The sequence below is a fragment of the Alosa pseudoharengus genome, unplaced genomic scaffold (genome assembly GCF_046254945.1).
Source record: "Alosa pseudoharengus isolate Yale_2024_CS ecotype anadromous, Long Island Sound unplaced genomic scaffold, YU_APseudo_1.1 YU_APseudo_1.1_scf_13, whole genome shotgun sequence".
In the NCBI taxonomy this organism is placed as follows: Eukaryota; Metazoa; Chordata; class Actinopteri; order Clupeiformes; family Clupeidae; genus Alosa; species Alosa pseudoharengus.
Genome location: NW_027468598.1, coordinates 7,934,425 through 7,956,925, shown reverse-complemented (window position 1 = coordinate 7,956,925; position 22,501 = coordinate 7,934,425). Strand labels below are relative to the sequence as shown.

General features: G+C 44.2%; 1 pseudogene; it reads left to right on the top strand.

The window, feature by feature from the left end:
* The first annotated feature begins 207 nt into the window (after positions 1–207).
* On the top strand, positions 208–21,516 carry LOC143121561 (extracellular calcium-sensing receptor-like; annotated as a pseudogene).
* Positions 21,517–22,501: the final 985 nt, after the last annotated feature.

The following is a 22,501-nucleotide window of genomic DNA, read 5'->3' as shown; positions in this document are numbered from 1 at the left end:
CCCCTCTCACACACATGGTCAGCCTGCTTAATTTGATCTATCCAATATCAGACGACACAATGAAAAGGCACACCCCTCTTTATAAAACAATTGAGAACAAAGAGAGGGAGGCAGACAGAGAGCAGACATGCAGGTCTCTCTGGGTCTCCTTCTGCTGGCCTGGACAGTGTCAGCAGCCACTCTGCTCTCTCCCACCCTCACCTCCAGCTCTGATACATCTGACCTCTGCCAGCTACGGGAGCAGTTCAATCTCACTGGGATGCACCAGGATGGAGATGTGATCATAGGGGGACTGTTTGAGGTCCATATGTTTGCTAATTTTCCAGAAATGTCTTTCAGGACTAAACCAGAGCAGCTCTGGTGTCATTAGTGAGTTGAGAAGCTGCTCTGATGTATTGTATTGTGGAAAAAGGTTAACCAACTGAAGATATCTTGAATTTCAATTATGAGTGTGTTTATGCAAATGCACATAAACAAAAATACCAAAAACAATGTAATGTCATAATGACTGCTATAAATATAGAAAGTTTCTATATTGAGTCACTCAAATAGTCACACAAAGTGTCTCATGCATGAAGCTACTGGGAGGCATGTGGAAGCATTGAGCCACTTTATCAGTGTTTGTGCTTATAGTGCTTATAGGATCTTGCTAATTGTGTTCAATTTTACCTCATTATCATAAGTTTTCATTAGACTTTATTATAATAATTATATATAATATAAATATAATAAATTAGTGCCTTTCATGTTATTTACTGTAATTTTCAAGAAGCCCAACTAATGCGTACTTTATGATTTTAATATCTATTTTAATTTTCAGGTTTAACTTGGATGGTTTCAAAAGAGCAATGACAATGGTTTTTGCTGTGCAAGAGATCAACAGAAACCCAAACCTGCTCCCTTATATAAAGTTAGGCTATCAAATGTATGACAATTGTGTGAGGCTGGATGTTGCATTCCGAGCTGCCACAGCTCTTGTCAGTGGAACTGAAAAGTTTTTTTTCCATGCAGAATTGCACTGGGCCACCTCCTGTGTTAGGCATTGTGGGGGATCCTGCATCCTCTTACTCAATTGCCATATCTGTACTCGGACTGTTCCAGGTTCCTATGGTATGTAACTGCAAGGAATTAAACTGGAGTACAGGCATATTCTCAGCCATCTCTATTAGCTTCCATGACAAAATAAAGATTACCAGATCAGATGTCTCTTTCCTCATATCTCCAAAATATGTTTGCAATAATTCAAATTCGGCAGTTGCAATGTTTAATGTATGTTAATTAACTGAAATTAGACAGCTATTAAATGTCAGAATTGTATGTGTTTTATTCCACCCGCCTAAACTGATTAAAATTGCATTATTTACAACAGCCTCAAACTGTTTTCTAAGCTTCATAACATATAAGCATATTCAGACTTGCAATGCAAAAGAACTTAATGTTTTTCACTGTCTTTAAGGTCAGCTTCTTTGCCACCTGTTCCTGCTTAATTAAGTGATAGACGGCGCTACCCCTCTTTTTTCAGGACTATTCCAAGTGACGCCTTCCAAGTGAGAGCTATGATTCAGATATTACAGCACTTTAGGTGGACTTGGGTGGGTCTTATCTATAGTGATGATGACTATGGCCGACATGCTGCTCAGTCTTTCCATGAAGATGTCACTGCATTTGGTGGCTGTGTAGCATTCTCAGAAGTGCTGCCCAAAGACAATGATATTGTGGATATCAGAAAAATAAAGCAGGTTATTAAGACATCCACTTCTCGAGTGATTGTGGTCTTTTCAACTGGGTCATACCTACTGCCCCTAATGGATGAAGTAGTTCGTCAGAATGTGACACGGCAGTGGATTGCCAGTGAGGCATGGTCCACTTCTACTGCATTTCTTATCCCTCGCCTGCTTCCTTTATTCAGAGGCACTCTGGGCATTGCCATCCGGCGTGGAGAGATTGAAGGACTGAAAGAGTTCCTGTTGAGTGTCCGCCCCGACAACAACACTGACAGTATGGTGAGAAGATTCTGGCAGGAGATGTTCAGTTGCAGGTTTGAGCCAGAAGAGGCCTTGGCCGTATCTGAGGGAAGAGTGTGTACAGGAGAGGAGGACCTGAGCAAAGCTGATTTGGCGTACAGCGATGTGTCTGACCTCAGACCCTCCTACAATGTCTATAAAGCAGTCTATGCCCTGGCACATTCTCTCCACAACCTGATGAGCTGTGTCCCTGGGCAAGGGCCCTTTAAAGGGAACAGCTGTGTCAGTCTACATGACATGCAACCCTGGCAGGTACTGAAAAATGTTCATCAAAGGATCACATGTCTTTTGATGAGAATGGCGATGCCTTGGCCATCTATGACATCTTGAACTGGCATGGGATGCCAGATGGGACAATGAAGGCCAGAACAGTGTGTGTTGTTGATTAATCGCAACCAACTGGGAAAGTGCTCAGTCTAGATGAGGGAAAAATCTTCTGGAACTTTCAATCAAAAAAGCTAATTTATCCTCTTTTAAGTTGAAAGTCAACTATGACTTTTAAAATGTTAAGTAGAATTTTGTTGTCAATGAATTCAATTAATGAAAAGTCATAGCAACCTGGTCCATTTGAAGACCTACGTTACAAAGTTTGAACAAAGCTTCTAAGTTAAACAGTTCAAGAGGAATTACGTAAGGAAAAAACGGTGAGCTGAATAAGAGGAAGAAGAAGATGAAGCCTAGGAAGAACAGTACAGTGCATTTTCATGCACTGTTATAAAGAGATTAACAGAACAGAATAATTCTCACAAACACATAAATACAATGTTGTATTATATTTATATTAATATTGTAGCAATTTTGAGGGCTTTCCCCTTGAGGTTTCTAGCAAAACACAGCAGAGTGTACACTCCATTTCAACTCCAGTTAAACACTGGCTACTTGTTAGATCAGCCGCAAACATGATGTGGTTTTATTTATGTATGGTAGACTGGATAGAAATGCCACGTCTCAAGCAGTAGGGCCTAAGCTTGTTTTACCGACTTCAGGGAAAGCCCTGGTCACTGTATGTAGGCTAACTGCAGCTAACAGGCAGGCTGTTGTGTGTTGTTCATGCAGATTACGTTCAACACAAAAGTTTGTGCCAAACATTTCGCTGAGGAGTGTTTTGTGCACCACGATGAGTCTGGTAAAACGTGCCTGCTGCCAGGAAGTGTCCCTCAGCTGTTTGCTTGGACAAAAACATCTCATAAAAGACAAATGAGAGTTATAGAGGTAGAGAGGTCAGTTAATGAAGTTTGTTTCATACGTCTCCTAACGTCATGTAGCCTTGTCCTATTGGTTGGTCTAAGTTACAAAGTGTTGATTCATTGTAGTTTTTCTCATGTTTTATGATTACATATACAGCAATGAACCTGCTGGAGAGACAGAGGATGCCAGTGTAGGCCTGGCTGGAGTTGACACTGGGTAAGTAAGACACTTATAAAGTATTGCCTATGTCCATCTTGCAAAATATCACACAGCTGCTACATAAGACATAGGCTACATGTAGCAGCAGGGTATAACATGTAATCTACATTAATGAAACAAATTCACTGTAGTAGCTTACATGGTATACTATACAACTTATGTGATAACACATGAAATTGGAACTGAACTTTTTTTGATTTGTCATTGTCTCCTATAGTGCTGGCCAAATTGTTAAGCCAGCACCCCACCCTGACCATGATTATGCTGAACCCTCTCGGTCACTAGAAGATCAGCTAGAAGCAGCATGGCAGGAGATCACCCGCCTTACACAGGAGAATAACATCCTCAAGGCATCCCGTTTCAGCTTGAAGCGTTTTGAAAATTATTCAAAGTTGTTGACCTTCTACACTAGATTTCGGGTGAATAATAATCAAACATGCAGTCTTTTTCTAGTTTTGTTACTACAGTACTTTTTACAGTATTAGCAATACTTTGGACACAAAAAACTCATACAGTAATTTATTTTCCTTGTGCATTAACATTGTGCTGATCTCTGTATTGTTCAGTAAAAATAAAAGGTGTCGATTTTCTATTTTCTGTTTTCTTCTATTCTATACTTTTTTTTATAGGATTACGAGACACTGAGAGCATTGTTCTTGTCCCTTCAGCCAACTGCAGAGGGCATGCTTAGGTGGAATCAGGCACAGAACATGGTCAAACAGGATAACACTCGTCAGGAAATGGCCCTAGTGGGCTTCAGGGCAGAGAGCTTATGTTTATTTGGGCTACGTTTATACGGTGACGATGAAAAGAGAAGACGCAGAAGTGGCGTCTCGTCTTCATTTTTTTATTCGAGTTTAGACGAGCATTCTCAGGGGGAAATCTTTGTTTATATGAAGACGCAAGAGTATGTGATATTCGATTGGATATGCATTCCAGACCGCTGGGTGGTGGTGTGATAGAACCCCGGTACGTCACGCGCAGACATTCTAATTTGACAGTTTAGCCAGAGAGGTAATCAAGGATCTTTGGTTTAGCCGTTTAGACGCAACCCGGGTCGTCTTCAAAACTCTACACTCTGGAAGGAGTCTTCAGATTTTTGCGTCTTCAAACCCCGATGGCGGGGTCGCCGTGTAAACGAAAGGCACTTATGATAAAATATTTTGTCGTCTTCCTTCGCAATCGTTCTCGTATAAACGGTCCCTTGATCAGTTTTTTCTCTTTCTGTGCCGTGTAAGAGAGGGAGCATTAGAAGAATCACTGGCAGATCGATTTCATGTGTCCCAATCCACAGTTAGTAGGATAATAATATGGTCAAATTACTTATTCTTTATGCTTGGTTCATTGCCCGTATGGCTACACAGATCAGCGGTGAATGCAATTATGCCACAGTGTTTTAAGGACACATTTCCAAGAACAAGGGTCATTTTGGACTGCACAGAAATTTACATCGAGAAAGCAAGTTCCAAGGTAATAAGTTCTGAAACCTATTCAAACTACAAGGGATCAACAACTCTAAAGGGATTGATTGGTGTGTGTCCTTCTGGTGAGATAACGTTCGTTAGCAGTCTCTATGAGGGATCAATCTCTGACAAGCAGATTACCAAACAGTCAGGCATCTTGTCACTACTTGAGGAGGGGGATGAGGTAATGGCAGACAAGGGGTTTCTTATTGGAGATCTGTTGTCACCTATCAATGCTTCACTTGTTGTGCCACCATTTCTTAATCAGAGGAGACAGTTCACCAGGGAGGAAGTCACCACAACACAACAAATTGCCAGACTCAGGATACATATAGTGAGAATTAAGCAGCATCATGTGTTTGATGGAGTCCTTCCCCTTTCTCTGTTGGGGACTGTCAACCAACTATGGTATGTTTGTGCCATGCTGACCAATTTTCATTTTGCTCCTGTAAGAGCCATCTGTCCCTTGATTTGTAAGTGATATTCATGCCCATGCTTGAGGGAGAAGGTTCCATCCTCTGTTCTTCTCAGGTATGAGCAGTTTGTATGACACTCGGTTTGGGCATTTTATTTCAAGTAGGCCATGGCAAGTATCCGCATTCAGATCAGTAACTCTACGGTCAGGTGTGCAGCCTAGATGGGGGGCATTAATGTTGATCACAAATCCACAGGGGAAATTTTCATACCAGTGACCTCAGAATATAATTTGGCAGCCACTGGCTCTAACTCAATTCCTCTCTTCATGAGTTTAGTTTGGCTAGTTTTCTTCTGTAACAGAGACAAGACACTCAAAATCTGCACGCCGGGAACAGATGCGTTTGAAATTTGAGGCAGTTAGCTGTTGGGATCGCACTGCATGCCATACTGTGCTATTGTTTTGGAGCCTTGTTTCTTCTTCTAATTGTACAGCTTCATCACAGGAAATTTTGAAAGTATCATATAATTCAGATAAAACTTTGGGCAAAACATAAGAGTAATTGCATGGCTGTGCAGGAAATGTAAAAGTGGGTAAGTTGTTAAAGAGATCAGGGGTGGTTAGGGTCTGATAGGTGAGAGGTGATCCAAATGGGAGATTCCCAAATTCGGTGGGGATGTATGTAACATATTGTGCATTGTTCTCTAGATGTCTGGACATCTGACAGTCGCTTCCAATTGACTTTAAGTTGTCTAACAGTGAACTGGCAAATGATTCACAGGGTAGGGGTAAAGGAACGGGAGAGTACAGTTTTGGGCCAATACCGTAATTTTTATTTACCGAACTGTGATCAGTCTTGTTGGATTTTACCTTGTTAATTTTCAAGAGAGTGACAGGTTTGGGCTCTAGGCCTAATTCTCGAGAAGGGATGTGCCAGGTTTGGGGTAAGGAGGTTTTACTTTTGGTTAGGGGGACTGATTTGTATCCTAATTTTGAGTAATGAGCAAGAGTATACAGGAGGCCAATAAGGTGTGAGCAGTGGCCGAGACCTGCTTTACAGGCACAGCTGGTATGCTGAATCCGCTGATCAGTACTGGACAATTCAACCTGGATAAAAAATAGATAGATAGATAGATAGATAGATACTTTATTGATCCCCAAGGGGAAATTCAAAGGTCTCAGCAGCATACAGACATCACACACAACATGCACTTACAGCAGAAATGGTAAATATAAGTATAAACATATAACCAAACTCCACTGTACTATAGAGACAGTAGAAGATAAGAAAAACTAACAAAACTAAATACTAAATATACTATATAAATTAAATAAAAAAAATCCACAGTGTGCTTGAGGGTGATCAAGCATTAGACGCTTGCAGTGACAGGGCCGGACTGGCCTGTAGTTCTGTGTACATGGTGAGGTGCTCAAGAGAGAAAAAAAGATAATATTAAAACTTGTTCATGGCTTAAGTCTTTGTGCAAAGCCTGTTGATGCTCAGACCACACACGTCTAGGGAAAAAATATATAGAATGCTAATTTGACATCATTAGCCTACCTGTACCCTGTAAGATGGCTAATTTTTACGCATACTCGGGGGTATGCCTTCGCCCTGACCCTGACAGTATTGGCATTAGTCCTATCCTCCTCAACCCTGACTTAAAGCAGAACATAACTTTCATTAATAGACAACCTCGCGTATTGTTAAATCTCTGTGAAAATAAGCCAATAAAATAAAAGGATAAACAGGGAGATAAATTAAGCTATGACGTGGGATGCACAAACAAAATTATAGCCTAGTAGGCTAGCCTATGTAAGACAGCCTGATCGGCCAACAGAGTAGCCTTTAGCCTAGTTTAGCCTTTAGCCTAGTTTAGCCTACATCTACTGTTACTGTTACTGTTGACAGTTTAAGGCTAACGTTAACACTGACGTAGGCTACGTAAGTTAACATTTTACTTCAAAATTCAATAGTAGGCTGTCAGGATCTGGCCCTGTCTGCTGAGTTTGTGCCACCCTGGTGGTCATTTTGTGTCGTGTCCTGTGTTTTGGTCTTGCCTGTTCCCCATGTGCTTTGTGTTTACCTGCCTGTCACCTGTCTTTGTCTCCGCCCCATCTCCTTATTTGGTCATGCTTCCTGTCTCGTTTGTTTTCCCTCCAGTTCTGCCTCCTCACCTGTTCCTTGTTATTGTCTCGTTGGTTTTGTCCAGTCCTCTGTCTTTCTGTTAATTGGTATGTGTATTTCTACCCTCCTGTTTCTCTGTTCCCTGTCGTCTCGTCTCTCTGTTTCGTCAAGTCCATGTCCTGTATTTATGTATGTAAGTAAGTCTGTAATAAAGTGTGTTTTCCGTCAGAAAGAGTCTTGCGCTTGGGTCCTCCTTCACAACCCTGACAGTACGAGCCAACCAAGAATGGACCCAGCAGACTCTGGTTTCTCGATGGAGAAGCTACAAGAGGTGGAGTACACCCTCAGTAGACTTAACTCTGAGCTAGTGAAGTCCACTGACTTGGAGCGCCGGCGGGCTATCGTTACCTTGATGCAGAGGACTATTTCCTCAAGGCCCTGGCTACTGAAGGTTCCAGGAATGGCTACCCTGGCCGACCAGCTGTCAGGTCTTGGTAAGAGCCTTCAGTCTCTCCTTGTTTCCTCCGGCAATCCAGTTTTTGAGGCTGCTAGTCTCCCGCCTGACCCTGCCCCTCCAGTTCATTGCCAGGGGCTTAGGGTGGGCGTGCTGCGCCTGCAGCCGGTCGCTTCAGGTCCAGAACCCCAGCCTGAGGAGTTCCAGTTCCCCCCTGAACTCATCCAGGTCCCTCAGGCTCCCTCCAGGAGGAGACGTGCTAAGCGTCGGCCAACCCGGTCATCCAACACCATGCCTCCTGTGCCCAGCCCAGAGACGCCCGCTCCTGTGCCCAGCCCAGAGACGCCCGCTCCTGTGCCCAGCCCAGAGACGCCCGCTCCTGTGCCCAGCCCAGAGACGCCCGCTCCTGTGCCCAGCCCAGAGACGCCCGCTCCTGTGCCCAGCCCAGAGACGCCCGCTCCTGTGCCCAGCCCAGAGACGCCCGCTCCTGTGCCCAGCCCAGAGACGCCCGACGCCACGCCTGCAGCCCAGTCGCCCGACGCCACCCCTGCAGCCACGCCTGCAGCCCAGTCGCTCGACGCCACCCCTGCAGCCACGTCGCCCGACGCCACCCCTGCAGCCACGCCTGCAGCCCAGTCGCTCGACGCCACGCCTGCAGCCCAGTCGCCCGACGCCACCCCTGCAGCCACGCCTGCAGCCCAGTCGCCCGACGCCGCGCCTGCAGCCCAGTCGCCCGACGCCACGCCTGCAGCCCAGTCGCCCGACGCCACGCCTGCAGCCCAGTCGCCCGACGCCACGCCGGCAACCCAGCCTCTGCCTGTCTGTCCAGCCCCGCTTCTGCCCGAGCCGGTTCCGCCTCCCTCTGACACTCCGGCCCCGCCTCTGCCCGAGCCGGTCCCGCCTCTGCCCGAGCCCTTCTCTGTTCCTGTCTCTCCTGAGTGGTCTGTCCCTGTCGCTGTGCCTGTCTTTGTGCCAGTCACCATCCCCGTCACCGTGCCAGTCACCGTTCCCGTCTCTGTTCCCGTCACCGTGCCCATCTCTGTCTCTGTCCCAGTCACCATCCTAGTCACCATTCCAGTCACCGTCCCTGTTACTGTCTCAGTCACCGTCCCAGTCACTGTTCCTGTCACTGTCTTTGTTCCTGTCCCTTCTCCTGCCCCTCAGTCTGGCCTGCCTCAGTCTGTCCTGCCTGAGTCTGTCCCTGTCCTGCCTGAGTCTGTCCCTGTCCTGCCTGAGTCTGTCCTGCCTGCTTGTTCACTGCCCAAGCCCTCCGAGTCTGCCCCGTCCGAGTCTGCCCTGTGTTTACGGTCTGTCGGACCGGTCCCTCTGTCCAGGCCCCCTCCGCCCACCCTGGTTGGACTTTTCTGGGGACGCCAGGAGGCGTCCGTTGAGGGGGGGGTACTGTCAGGATCTGGCCCTGTCTGCTGAGTTTGTGCCACCCTGGTGGTCATTTTGTGTCGTGTCCTGTGTTTTGGTCTTGCCTGTTCCCCATGTGCTTTGTGTTTACCTGCCTGTCACCTGTCTTTGTCTCCGCCCCATCTCCTTATTTGGTCATGCTTCCTGTCTCGTTTGTTTTCCCTCCAGTTCTGCCTCCTCACCTGTTCCTTGTTATTGTCTCGTTGGTTTTGTCCAGTCCTGTCTTTCTGTTAATTGGTATGTGTATTTCTACCCTCCTGTTTCTCTGTTCCCTGTCGTCTCGTCTCTCTGTTTCGTCAAGTCCATGTCCTGTATTTATGTAAGTAAGTCTGTAATAAAGTGTGTGTTCCGTCAAAGTCTTGCGCTTGGGTCCTCCTTCACAACCCTGACAGTAGGCTATATCAACGTATGAAACGGTCTCACTGGCTATAAATGCAAGCCTGAGTCTTGTTCTGGACAGAAATGATAAACAAGGCCATACCTTAATACAGGTTTATCAGTGCAACCCAGTTAGCCTACATAAACGTTATTAAGTTAGCAGTTAGATTATCGTCTTACCTTCAACATCGTGGATATAACCTTCTATCCAGTTGCTGTATCCCTTTTTTTGAATTCTTTTAGCGATGCCGACCTGTTCATCTGGCCATGTATCGATCTCTTGGAATGTCAAGGCTGGTAGAAGTTTTTGTACCATCTTGCCATAACTGGGCTAATAATAATAAGACACCGAACAGCTGACAGTTTTGACAGTTATTTGTTTGGACTTCCCCAGAGGATTCCCACCCCTGAGTATGACGTCATAGAAAGATGGCCGCCGTGTGAATATGGTCAGAGAATGTCTAATAAGGGGAGAACCTTCACTCTCGGAACTCTTCCGGTGTGGTACTGCATCTAGGGGCGCTCGCGGGCGTGTCCAGAATGAATGGAGGTCTATGGAGCTGTACCCCTCAAAATCCACTTTTCTCGGGATATCATTTTTTTTCAAGTAATTTGAATATTGTAATCGAAAGGGGAGACAAAGACAATACACTTGGTTGAGTATTATATTTTTTAAAGTCACTTAATTGTTCTAAAAAGCCTTTCAAACGTGTCAATGACGTCATTCATTAGCATGATCATAGCATAGCATAGCATCAATGCTAGCGTGTTATGGGCAACAACGACCCAACCTGTAAGAAAACGAAAGGACATGACAATGTTGAGTACACCAAAGTTTTATGATGGAAATATATAGTATGGGTTTCCAGCATGCAGAAACTGCCGGATGCTAAGTTGCATATGATGGGCAATTTGTGTAATTTAGCTAATTAGCGTAAATTAGCATAATCACCTATATTGATCATATTATAAGAGCTGCTTGGCCAAAATGGACCATGTTAGTATGTTTTTAGGGGTTACTGGAGATGCTGAGTCTATATCTGACATTTTCAAGATTCAAAATCACTATTTAAACTTGGTTTGGTCAAGTTTTTACTCTCATTAAGCTGATTTTGCTGAGTTTTTGGGGGCGATTTAGACGGATTTTTGGAGGAAAAAAATGTTTAGTGTTTAGGAATAATTTGGATCCTCAAGTTATTTTTGAATTCCACAATCATTTTGGAAATAGCTATTCACTGGCCCTCTGCTGTGACTCACAATTGAGTAACAAAGGGAAGAACTAGCCTCTACTACTCCTCACTGTCCTCATCCGTTGTCCTGTCGCCATGTTCTCCAGACTCTTCATCCCTGTCCTTCTGCTGTTTTTGCTGTGTAAATATTTTGCCACATGTAACATCACTGCCTTTGCAGAAACAATAATTAGTACAGGCCAAGCCTGCAGCTGCACAGCTGCACTTTCCAGATACGTGTATACACAGTTTTAACCCAGCTTTGCAGTTAAAGCTGATAACATATAACAAATCAGGAGGAGCAACAGGACTTGAATCGAGGGTGGGCAAGTTCCTCTCCTTTCTTCATACCTGTCTTCTAACCTCCTCCAAACGCGGTTATATCCACAGCCGGTGGATCAGGACGGTCTGCTGCTTTCCAAAGCAGCACCTGTAGATGGGCACGTTTTCCATGCTTTCCAAAGCAGCACCTGTAGATGGGCACATTTTCCATGCGTTCTTTAGGAGACCGTGTCTTCAGTGCTAGAGGAGCCGGGAGTGGGAGACCTCACTGCCAGGGATGAATTACTGCACGGGCCTACCGGGCCTGGTCCAGGGGCCCAAGGGGTCAGGGGGCCCCTAAAGCCTTTGCATGAAATCATTGCCTCAAGTCAAAGTCTGCTTTATTGTCAATTTCGTCACATGCCAAGACATACAAAGAGATCGAAATTACGTTTCTCACTATTCCACGGTGGAGACAAGACATATTTTACCAAATTAAGTCCACAGACAAACATAACATTCAGTAAACAATAAAAAGTAAATAAGAAGGCACATACAATGAAGAAATAAGAGCAGCAAAATTGGGTTGAAATTGTGCAATTGTGCATAGACAGTCAATATAATAGTGCAAAGTCAGGCCAATAAATGGCTGAGGTAGTTCTGTTTGACCTAAGTAAGCAAGTGGCATAGTGGTGCAAGTTATGTAAGAGCAGCAGAAGTGTGTTGTGTTTTCAGGACAACAACAACAAGTTGCAAAGTGTTCAAGTGGAGTAGTGCAAGTGGAGTAGTGCAAGGCAGCCATTGTGGGTCCAAAGTCCAGGATGTTATGTAGCTGAGGGTGGAGGGGGGAGGTGCGGGAGCGCAGGCTTCTGTACCTCTTCCCAGAGGGCAGTGGATCAAACAAATTGTGAGCGGGGTGACTTGCATCACTCATAATTGTGGTCGCCTTGCGGGTAAGGTGGGTGGTTTAGATGTCTTTCAGGGAGGGCAGTGAAGCACCAATAATCAACACATCAGGATGTAGGCTATGAATCTGATTGAATTTAGTATTGGCCATCCCTAAAATGCACCAGAATACAGGAAATCACATCAAACAAATTAAAACATTTCTGACCCCCAAACCCACCTTCCACATATGCGACAATTAATGGGGGGCCCTTAATACATCTGGGCCCAGGGGCCCGAAAGTTCATAATCCGTCCATGCTCACCGCTAGGTGGAGGCCCAAGCAAAAGGATCCGAAGAGAGCCCCTTGTAAGGGGTACTAAAAAGCTTACAGAGGCCTTCAGTAGAAGCCGCGGGAGGAGACCAGCCGTCGCCTGGGCCTGGCTACGGGAGGAGTGCTTGCCTGAAGAGGGTCTCGATGCAGTGGCCACTGCGGAGAAGGACTTCACGCGACTGGGAGAGCGGCCTGAGGAAGCGGCCTTGGAAGATGAGATAGTGACACCGGCCTGGGTGCTGACTTCACCGTGAGAAGACCTGGAGCCCCTGCCCCCGCCGGGCAGCTTTAGGCTGGAGTTAGCGGTGGCCCTGGCTGCGGAGCAGAGCAGAGGTGGAGCGGCAAGGAGGTGGTGCCTTGAGGACGGACGGTTGGCGGAGCCTGTTCGAGTCGGCCTGTTCGCCGGTGCTCTTTAGAAAAATAAGGGGGGAAAAAGTTTGTTGTGTGAAATCCGATGACACGAGCCAGAGAGAAGGTCTAGGCCTTGGCGCGATCATGGTGGTGTGGAGCGGCCGGAACAGCGGAGGACAGCTCTGCGACAAGGCAGCAGAGGAGGGACGCCAACATCGGTAGCTGTGTAGCTGTGATTGCGCAGCATGGTCCGGCTGCGATGGAACTGACTGGCGAGACGACGGAGTGGAGCATCGGAGGTGCAGTGCCAGTTACGGTGCTCAGTGCCGGGGAGTCTGTGGCAGTGGAGGCTAGGCCCCGCCAGGTGTTGGAGGAACGTTGCGGTGGTGCACACTGCGAAAGTGCGACCTGAGGGCGTTCTCTGAAGGGAGCTGGGGACGAGAGGCGACAGACCAGGTGACTGCTAGCACGCCCCGCATTGGGCCGCTGGTGGTTGTGGTTCCCCAGGGTGAGTAGGGCTCTTGCGGTGTGTGCACCCCACCTGCTGTGTGGCAGTGCTAGAGACTAATTGTTGGACTGAATGTGGGAACGCCCGCGCCAAGGATGGCAATGGCCTGTTGGGGGAGCTGTGCAACGCCAGCGTGCTGGACTGTGCTTGAGATTCCCACGATGTTTCGCGCTGGGGATTCTGGGAGAACTGAATGATCATCTCAATACCAATGTTTCCCAAAAGGCTTGTCCCAAGGAGAACAGTATTACCTTAAACACACATGAGGAAACTGAACAGTCCAATCAGTAGACTAGGATAAGCTAGCCAACTATGCTACTTTGTTTACAATATTTTCAGGCTTCAACCAGACAGCTGAGTGTGCTGTCATAAATATCAGACAATTAGTATTCTCTCTTTTTATATCAAGATATAAAATAATAGAGATATATTACATTGTAATCCTCTGGTGTTCTAAGGTAGGCTATTGAAATGTCTAGCCCCCCCCCCCCCCCCAAAAAAAAAAAGAAAAAGAAAAATTGAGGTTCGTATCAAACCGTGGGTCAAAAATCGTGATACGAATCGAATTGTTAGGTTGGTGTATCGTTACAGCCCTACTGTATATTGCTACAGCCCTATCCTCCAAAAATCTGTCTAAATTGTACCAAAAAAATCAGCTTAATGAGAGTAAAATGTGATTTTGAATCTTGAAAATGTCAGATATGGACTCAGCATCTCCAGTAACCCCTAAAAACATACTAACATTGTCCATTTTGGCCAAGCAGCTCTTATAATATGATCAATATAGGCTATTATGCTCATTTATGCTAATTAGCTCAATTACACAAATTGCCCAACATATGCAAATTAGCATCCGGCAGTTTCTGCATGCTGGGAACCCATACTATATATTTCCATCATAAAACTTTGGTGTACTCAACATTTCCGGGTCCACAATGGGGCTCTATGGGCTGTCCACCGGACTAATATCCATTTCGCGAAAAATAAAATAAAATCTGAGGGTTTCAGTTGTCAAATAGGTGAAAACAATAAATGTAGCCATGTAGCTCCATAGGACCCCATGTATTTTGGACTCGCCCGCGATCGCCATCTAGGTGAACTCTGGTGAACTGCAGCCAAATTCGGTTTGTATGAGATTAATAGAGAGTGGGGAGGCTCTCCGTAGACGGGCTCTGATATGGTGAATTGACTTAACATTGCCGATTGTGACATCACAATCCGGCCATTAAGCAATTAGAATCCTGTGCCAGGTGGTCAGGCCACCTGCAGCAACTGCCAGTCTCAGGCTTTAAGTATACAATCTGGCTCTCTTAAGACTACATATCCTGTTCAACTGTTTCCTCTGCCAAAAAGTCCTCATTACTAGCCTAGAAATCTAGACGCACCCTAGCGGCGGCAAATTAATTTGCTCAGCCTGTACGTCTAGTATCGAACCATAGGAATTTCTATTGGCTTAACACCGTGGATGTTCTCCAATCACAGCGCTCTATTTCGTTAGAGAGTCTTAAGGCGGGCTTAACAGGATAACGACATCCTGCGACGGTGAACAACAAGGAAGGTGGCTATGGCGAACGAAGAGCGGTTGTTTGAATCGGCGTTGGCGTCAACTTTGGAGGAGTTGGACTTGTGCTTTTCTTTGAAAGTAGAGCAACACAATGCACTTAAGTCATTCCTTTCGAAGAAGGATGTATTTGCCGTTTTGCCGACCGGATACGGATATGGTCGTAGCGCTGGCCTATTGCATGCCTAAGCAGTTTGAAAGACAATTCTCTGCCCGCCCCTTGGATTAAGCAGGTGAATGATTCGATTCCAGACTATACATTTCAATGATATAGGATGGCCCGCCAGGCTACCTCATTACAATAACTCCCTATTAAATAATTTAACCACGCTGAACTTTTTAACTGTTCAGCCATTCCAACTGTCACTTGTCATCAACTACCCAGACGGCACACATAAATCTTACCGATGTCGGGCCGATGAATGCCATTACAGTCTAGAAGACATGGCATAGGAAGCGTTTGCTCATTGGCAAGACATCGCCGGGATGTCGGCAAATCATCGAAAACGACAATAAGCCAATGTTTCATCGACTCATCGTTTGCTCATTCAGTCCCCCTATAGGATTTCGCGAGGATTTTTTGAGATTTTTGCGATCTAAAATGCCTGATTTCGCGACAACTTTTTAAAAAAATTGCGATGGAAGTTGCAGTGTTTTTAGCTGTTTGTTTGCGATTTAAAAAAATAAAAATTGAATTGAGGGCAATTAAGGTTAGTAGCCTAAGACCAAAATCACACTGATCATCTTGATGCTTATTAAAAAGGATAAGTAAAGATAAATAGTATGGTTTACAGAAAATCAAAGTAGGCCTAGGCTACTTTATTTGTGTAAATTCTTTGAATGGGGTAATTCACAAAGCAGTATAACCTTTCGTAGAACTGTCCAAAAAAGACAGCCCCCTAAAGAGATGGCATCATGTCACTATGTTTCAATACATTCATATATGTTGTAATTCATATTAAGTTCATATCTTTTTAATAATTCATATTCTGTGACTTGCATAATTACTAGTAGCCAACTAAGTAATAATTTCATATTGGTTTAAACTATCAGATTACACTTTTCTTTAATGTTATTACGTGGTGTTTAAGTCTAATTGACTGCCTGTCACTTTAAGGGCGTGAGAGTAGCGTTTTCTAAGTGGATTGGAAAGCTTGCATCTCACTGTGTTCGGCTATGAGTGGAAATAACCATGATGATTGGTCAAATTTGCAAAAAAGTTGCGGTGTTTGGACAAAATTGCGAGGTCGCCCAGAATTAACGTAGATTTGCTGAATTTGTGTTAATTGTTGCGATCGCAACATCGCAAATTCCTGGAGGGACTGGCTCATTGGCAAGACATCGCCGGGATGTCGGCAAATCATCAAAAACGACAATGAGCCAATGTTTCAACGACTCATCAAAGCTATGCCCACCCCCAAGCTTATACGACCTTTATTTATTTAGGTCGGAACTTGAGATTGCACATTTTAGGCTATAAATGATTAGATCTATAAAGACACAAGAAAGATGCCAGAAATATTTTCAATTCATTTTATTGAATGTTTAAAAAAGTCTGAATGATGAAAAAATGCTGTTAGAAAATGTTCCCCCAAAAATCAGGTTCTCCTGCAAGAGACAAAAACAACAATTAATTCACCGCAACATTTTCATCTTTAAAGTTTACCCTTACCGATTGCTGTTAATGAATTTTCATAGATGCAGAGAACCACTACCGAGCTCGGAGAAATAGATTTCAAACCCATTAGAATTACCTCAGCTGATATTTCAATCAAGCAGAGCTAATGCCGTTTCTTGGCTAGCGCACTAACGCCGGCCAAAACACAAACTCTGGAAGTGACTAGAGAAAGTTGGGACTGAAACGTAGCCTACATTTGCTTTGGGAACTTCGGCTGATGCATCTGTGCATTTCCCACTCCTCTCCATACAAAAACGACAGCCTTTCCTGGGTTAAGTCTCACGGTCAAATAATAACTTGCTATTCTTACACCCAAGCATATTGCTGTCCTTGTACCGGTAATCATGGATAGTGTTAACATTTCGCCATAGCCGCTAGCTAGGTTTAACATATTTTCCAGTGTTAGCTCAACTAGCTAACGTGAATTAGTTCACAACGAAGTTGTAATTACCCCAAAACAGCTCTTTATAAAGTAATTTACACCAAGTTATGGCTTAGCCTAGCAGGCAAAATATATAAACTGTCATACAATTCACACAATGCCTATTTTCTGACAATTTGCATGAGTGAATTTACCAACCTGAAAATCGCTGCTCCAGGAGGCTGATCTGACGTGCCTGGCTGCCTGCTACACACGCAAAAAAAGAACAGATAGAGCGGGATCTGCGTTGGGTAGTAGGAACGATCAAAAGCCAACATACATGGAAGCTGGGGTAAAAAAAACAGATAGCGGGATCTGCTTTGGGTAGTAGGAACGATCAAAAGCCAACATACATGGAAGCTGGGGTTAAAAAAAAACAGATAGCGGGATCTGCTTTGGATAGTAGGAACGATCAAAAGCCAACATACATGGAAGCGACTTCAGGCCGATACTCCTGCGACATTATTATATGGGAGGATTCCATGCTGATCTGAAACCGACATCGGGCAGATGTATGTGTGCTGTCTGGGTATGACTCCCACCAACTGTAGCTAGCTAGCATAGTTAACATAGTTTATATTGTTAGCATTTTTAACAAAACTGTTAGAAAACATTAGCTAAGTTAGCTAAGTAACATAGTTAGCATTGTTAACATTATTAGGATTTTTATCAAAACTGCTAGAAAACATTAGCTAAGTAGCATGGTTATCATAGTTAACATTGTTAACATTTTTAGCAAAACTGCTAAATCATTAGCTAAGTAGCATGGTTAGCATAGTTAACAAAACTGCTAGAAAACATTAGCTAAGTTAGCTAAGTGGCATGGTTAGCATAACATTAACATAGCATACCGTAGCATAACTTCTAGAAAACAGCAGAGCCATTCCAACTTTCAGTTATCATCAACTATCTACCTATACACAGCCATTACACTATTTGAATATCAACATTCATTAAACTATCTGCCAATCAACATCCATTAAACTATTTGCCATATATATCAATATGCATTAAACTACCAGTCTATCAACAACTTTTAAACTATCTACTAGGGATGTGACGCTCGAAGCTGACGTTTCGAAACAGTGTCGAGCTTCCGAAACGCAAGTGTTTCGAACAGTGTTTCGAAGTGTGGTTCAAAACGCCCATGTCACGTGACCATGGCTTCGTGGTGTTTCAATTTGGTTTGGACCTTACCGCGCGAGCCAATTACCCGAGTAAACACCTGTTTGATCTAAATTACAAAGTCCCAGAATGCTTAAAAGTCATTCAAACACATCCTATCTTTGTGGGTTTTTTGTGAGGAGAGAGATTTTGAGAGATATAGCGACATATAGAGATATAGCGATTTATAGTGCATTTTTGTGATTGATAGGTTAGTGATATAGATTAGTTGACAGGCTAGAGACAGACAGTGAGCGATAGTTTAGATAGATATAGTCTAGTGACGTTAATATTTAGATAGTAGCAGAAGTAAAAAAATATATGACTGATGCCTTTATTTCAAGAACAGCTGACCCTTTGAAATACTGGCAGGAGAGGAGAGTGGTTTATCCAAACCTAACTGTGATGGCCAAAAAATATTTGTGCATGCCAGCAACAAGTGTGCCTTGTGAAAGAATTTTTTCCAAGGCTGGGGAGGTTTATTAAAAAACAAGAAACAGATTAAATGCCAAGACGGCAGAACAACTGTTATTCCTAAATAAAAATGTATGTTGACATACAAAAAATGTGTTGTTTATTTTTCCCATGTTGTACCTGTTTAGTCTAACGCATGTATCCTTTATTTCCCTACAACATGTTCCCAAAAAAAACCCTGGGCCATAAGCATAGCCTACATTTTAAAACCATTGTAGCATTTTCCTCTCCAGCATATTCCAAAGGATAATGTACTATGAAACTGAAATAACAAAACATCTAACTGGCAGATATAAAAATATTCTTGTTATTGAAGGCATATAGTCTGAAATTTCTAAGCACCAGCAGGGAATCGAACACCGGACGCTCCGGCCGAATGCAAGTGTGTTAACCACTCAACCACGTAGCTGTGGACGAAATCGTGCGTTCCATGTTGGCTATTTATATTCTTCGTCTGAAGCAGTTGTGCTTCACGGTCAAAATGTGATGGTGACATCTAGTGGCTAGTTTTGCTAACATGGAGTTACGGGTGTCGGATTGTTTCGAAACCTCGACACATTCCGGCGCAATTGCTTCGAACGTTTCGTTGTTTCACAAAGCCTCGTTCTGCCCATCCCTACTATCTACATTCAACCTTTAAATGGTCTACTTTTAAATTATCAACTTTTATTAAGCTATGCAACCACCATGTCTATCCAAGTGTAGCAGGCAGACCTTGTCTGCTTGCTTGCTCTTTCTTCCTGGTCTTTCCTGGCCCCTCTGCTAATGAGTGGGTGGGGCCAATCATTCAATTAGGCCCACCATGTGCTACTTTAGGAGCTCTACAGCAAGAGGCTCGGTAGGTTCCACTGTTTGTCCCTCGGCTGAGCACTGGGGTCTACCGGCCATCAGGTATGTTGCTGCCCTAATGCTGTAGACTAAAATGTGCTTGGTTTAGCTAAACTCCATTTCTCTGTAGCCCTAGATGGATGGATAAGCTATCCTCATCTGCTGTCAGTGGAAAATTGCCATAGAGAAGAATATGGGTATGTATAGCTCTAAAATAAATTGATGTTTGGGGAAATGGTATCAGGTTTGATGTGTTTTGTTTGTCTTCCAGGTAGCACGGCTTTTCCATCCGCGTTGCCCTCAGCGTAGGTCGTGCTGCTGTCTTGTCTGTCTTAGTTTTGTTTGGTTTCTGTTTAGCTTTGCTCGCACTTGGCAACTGCTTGCATTGTACTTGTCCCCTTTTGTTTTACTTTACTTTATTATCTTAGTTATACAGTGTGTGTTTATTGCATAGTCTGGGAGAAACAACTATTAACTATTTGTTAATTTGGCAGGCAGGGTTCTCGCTGGCGGGAGGCTAGTCCGTTACCTAGTGGTGGTGCAGTAAAGATGCACATTTTGGTGTGGTCTGCGGTGTCATGATTTGATCTTTCTTGCTGTGCGTGTGCATGTGTGTGGGCTCTAGGGCACGTTATCAGTAGTCTGCCTCCCCCCAGGTAAGCCCCTGCCTTGCTCATCCTGCTCCATCGTGCCTACCCTATGGAGCCTGTGTTAGTTGTGATCATTTTTAATAAACAAAAGTGCAACAAGAAACATAATAAATATTTTTGTACTTTCCTAACCCAGACTAGTCTAATGTCTTTTTGCAGCTCTCCCCCCTTCCTTTTCCTTGGCTTCAGTTAAATAAACTTGGTCATGTTTCAACTGGAATTCACGTCTCTGCCTCGTGTATACGAACCTGTGTGCTATGGTGCAATAGTGTGTGCTCTTAACTCATTCCCTGGGTGCTAGGCCCAGGGTGGCGTAGTCTGGCTAAAGTGATTGGCATTTAGTGCCGCTTTCCCTCTTTGCAAACCTCGCCCTGCTACACAAGCATCACCGTAGTAACCATCTCTGTATTATCTATTTTAACTATACATGATTTTTTACATCACAACTTTAGCATTTTCATGCACTGGTATTTCCTTGGAATTGAATTTCTAGTTCCCTTTGCTGTTCACTTTGTTTCATTTCTAGCTTCCCATTTTTTTGTATTTCAGATTCTCTTGAATGCTTCAGATGTCCAAAGGAGTTCTGGTCAAGCCTGCAGAAAGACTGATGTGTCCCCAAGGAGGTTGATTTTCTTTCCTATGAAGAGGCTTTGGGCATCTCCTTAACAACAGTGTCCCTCCTTGGGGCGTGCATTGCTGCTGTGGTCCTTGCAATATTTGTTCACCACCGTCATACTCCTAGTAGTACGAGCCAACAACTCCAAGCTGAGCTTCCTGATTCTGCTTTCACTAAAACTCTGTTTCCTGTGTGCACTGCTGTTCATTGGCCAGCCCAGGCTATGGATCTGTCAGCTCTGCCTTGCAGCATTTGGTATCAGCTTTGTACTCTGTGTCTCTAGCATTCTGGTCAAGACAATGGTTGTGATTGCAGTTTTTAAGGCCACAAGACCTGAAGGAAAAGGGGCCATGAAGTGGTTTGGGGCAGCCCAGCAAAGAGGCACTGTCATCGTCCTTACATCTCTCCAAGTGGCCATCTGTGTGATCTGGCTCTCCACTGCCTCTCCTACCCCTCACAAAAACCCTCACTACCAGAGCTCCAAGATTGTGTTTGAATGTGCAGTGGGCTCACTGGCAGGTTTTGCTACATTGTTGGGCTACATAGGCCTTCTAGCAGCCATTAGCTTTTTGTTAGCTTTCTTAGCAAGAAACCTCCCAGATCATTTCAATGAGGCCAAGTTCATTACCTTCAGCATGCTCATCTTCTGTGCTGTGTGGATTGCTTTTGTTCCTGCCTATGTCAGTTCTCCTGGTAAGTATGCAGATGTGGTGGAGATCTTTGCAATCCTGGCCTCCAGCTTTGGCCTACTCATGGCTATTTTTGCTCCAAAGTGCTACATAATTCTCCTACGTCCAGAGAGAAACAACAAAAAGGCACTTATGGGTCGGACCTCAAAATGATACACCAGTCTAATGTAGCATGAGATGATTCTTTTAATTTACTTTACAGCAATTTTAAATCAACATTCAAGTTAATGTTGTATGTAATTAATGATTAATGTTAATGATGTTTGTAATTAATCTGTGTTTTACTGCAGTTCAAGGCGTAAAATAAACACATTTTCATTAAGTCTGAAGTAGTCGCCTAATAGGAGACTATCTAGAATTTACGTTACACTGAACATTGTGTTGGTTGCCACAGTAACATTGGTACTGACTTTGGAAAAGCATGCAGTTCCTTCTTCCTGTTCTTATGTTGAGTTGTATTATATTAAGCGCTGTATTATATTAAGCGCTATTACTGTAAGTTCTAACATGGACAAATCTTTCAACATGAGTAAAGATGTTTTCATCTCCTCTTCCACCAGCCTAGATGCAGAACCTAGCGGCAGCCAATGTAATTTGCAGCCAGGGTAGTCTAGCAACTCTCCATTGGCTTGCGAGCTAGAAAAATGAAACTTTGATCAGGCCAATCACATCGTGTATAGCCGGTGGGCTGGCTTAACATAATGATGGCAGAGTTGAGACGGTTCCGTGTGAATTCCCTGCTACTTGAAAACAAAGAAGATGAATGCTGCTGCTGGCTAACAGCGCGACACAAGTTAAGCTTTTTTTAAGTTGGCAAAAGTTTGATCAACTAGCCAACAAGCTCCGCTGGTGGGAAACCGCATGAGACTCATGAGTTGTAGCGCTATCCTATTGCGTACAGAGGGAATTTGAAAGACAACCGTTTATCCCGTCCCTCGGATTGAGCACTGCGAATGGTGTGTGGAACTGCTGACTCATCACTGCATTTCTCTGGTCTGTAACCACAGCAACACCGTCACAACCAGGCTTGGAATTTCAACATTCTGGGGGCAAGGCCACTTGGCCTTCAGTTGGGCATATTTGGTGGAGGGCACAAAGGCCAACGTTAACTATACAGTAGTAGGCTGTATGATCAAATGATCTAATGATCAAAGTTGTATTTAGCCT